Raw genomic sequence first — 2,500 nt, forward strand, 5'->3', positions numbered from 1 at the left:
GCTACAGCTCGAGACGGCCAGGTACGCCCGAGACTTGGCTCGGGACGGCCTGGGACGCCCTCGCCATAGCTCGGGACGGCCTGGGACGCCCGAGACTAGGCTCGGGACGGCCTCGGCACAGCACGGGACGGCCTGGGACGCCCTTGCCACAGCTCGGGACGGCATGGGACGCCCGAGACTTTGCTCGGGACGGCCTGGGACGCCCTTGCCACAGCTCGGGACGGCCTGGGACGGCCTCGGCACAGCTCGGGACGGCCTGGGACGCCCGAGACTTTGCTCGGGACGGCCTGGGACGTCCGAGACTTTGCTCGGGACGGCCTGGGACGCCCGAGACTTGGCTCGGGACGGCCTGGGACGCCCTCGCTCCAGCTCGGGACGCCCTGGGACGGCCTCGACACAGCTCGGGACGGCCTGGGACGTCCGAGACTTTGCTCGGGCCGGCCTGGGACGCCCGAGACTTGGCTCGGGACGGCCTGGGACGCGCTCGGCACAGCTCGGCACAGGCCGGGACGCCCGAGCCGAGCTTCGGGTCGCACGAAATCTCTTCGTATTCCGACATATTAGAAGCTTCCCATCATGTAGTAGGCCGAGCTTTGCCCTTTGGATGCCCTATGGTGCTTGGCGAGCACTAGGGAACGTGCCAGCACAAGTGCTGTGCACGCTCTGGGGAAGGAGCTCAACCCTCCCCCTTATAGTGCAAAGTTATTGTTTTTCCTATTTTCACAAGGAAACATCAATTTTTTAACCAAGCATACTGGGCCTTTACTCCTTCGTTACTCGTCGGAATCCAGCAAACTTATACTCGTTGGAAAGGTCTTTTCGCAAGGATTTTTTTGATATATTATAATAGCGATTCCGATAAATATTTATTTTTCTATGAATTTTTAAGTGAATAAACACCGGAAAATTCATAAAAAATAGAAAAAAAAATATTTTCTTCCGTTTCTTTTCTCCAATAATTCATAAATAATACCTCAATAGTATTAATGAAGAGAGAGTCGAAATGGCCCGGGTGGATTTCGAAATGTCCCACGACCCCATAGAATGCACGGGCCAGCCGAGCCAAAAGAATGGGACGCGCACGGGACAGCATTGGTCAGGCTCGGGACGGCACGGGACAGCACGGGACGCGCATGGGACGGCACGGGACGCGAATGGGACGGCCTTGCTAAGGCTCGGGACGGCATGGGACAGCACGGGACGCGAATGGGACGGCCTTGCTAAGGCTCGGGACGGCATGGGACAGCTCGGGACGCGCATGGGACGGCCTTGGTGAGGCTCGGGACGGCCTTGGTCAGGCTCGGGACGGCATGTCACGGCCCTGGTGAGGCTCGGACGGCACGGGACGCGCATGGGACGGCACGGGACGGCCTGGGACGGCCTTTGTGAGGCTCGGACGGCACGGGACGCGCATGGGACGGCCTTGGCGAGGCTCGGGACGGCATGGGACAGCACGGGACGGCCTCGGCACAGCTCGGACGGCACGGGACGCGCATGGGACGGCCTTGGCGAGGCTCGGGACGGCATGGGACAGCACGGGACGGCACGGGACGGCCTCGGCACAGCTCGGACGGCACGGGACGGCCTTGGCGAGGCTCGGGACGGCATGGGACAGCACGGGACGGTACGGGACGGCCTCGGCACAGCTCGGACGGCACGGGACGGCCTTGGCGAGGCTCGGGACGGCATGGGACAGCACGGGACGGCACGGGACGGCCTCGGCACAGCTCGGACGGCACGGGACGGCCTTGGCGAGGCTCGGGACGGCATGGGGCAGCACGGGACGGCCTCGGCACAGCTCGGGACGGCACGAGACGCGCATGGGACGGCCTTGGTGAGGCTCGGACGGCACGGGACGCGCATGGGACGGCCTTGGTGAGGCTCGGACGGCACGGGACGCGCATGGGACATCATGGGACGCACATGGGACACCTTATGGGGATCATCAAGGGACGTTGCACGGGACATTCTTTCCCACGAAGGGCATTTACATGGGACATCTTAGGAGTCGAGAGCCGGCACATGGGACAACGTAGTTCACACGCACGGAACACTTTACTTTCGTTTGGAACGTCGTGGGATCTTTATGTCCCCATTAGCACCGAACCTTTAACATGCTAGGAAGCTATGTTCGATCTTCTCGAAGTGTCGATGGAACTTCGATGGATACACATCCGATCCGATGTTATGATGATGTACTTTCTCCGAGATCGATGTTGGGGCCGTATTCCGATGTCATGATGATGTACTTTCTCCGAGATCGATGGGACGGCCTTGGTAAGGCATGGTTCGGCCTTGGTAAGGCATGGGTCGGCCTTGCTAAGGCATGGGACGCGCATGGGATGGCCTTCGTAAGGCATGGGACGGTCTTGTAAGGCACGGGACGCGCATGGGACGGCCTTGTAAGGCATGGGACGACCTTCGTAAGGCGTGGGTCGGCCTTGTAAGGCTCGGGACGCCATGGGACGGCACGGGACAGCACGGGACGCGCAAGGGACGG

This window comes from Eschscholzia californica, unplaced genomic scaffold (genome assembly GCF_041429995.1).
Source record: "Eschscholzia californica isolate CP2 unplaced genomic scaffold, dmEscCali1.0.p SCAF_23, whole genome shotgun sequence".
NCBI lineage: Eukaryota > Viridiplantae > Streptophyta > Magnoliopsida > Ranunculales > Papaveraceae > Eschscholzia > Eschscholzia californica.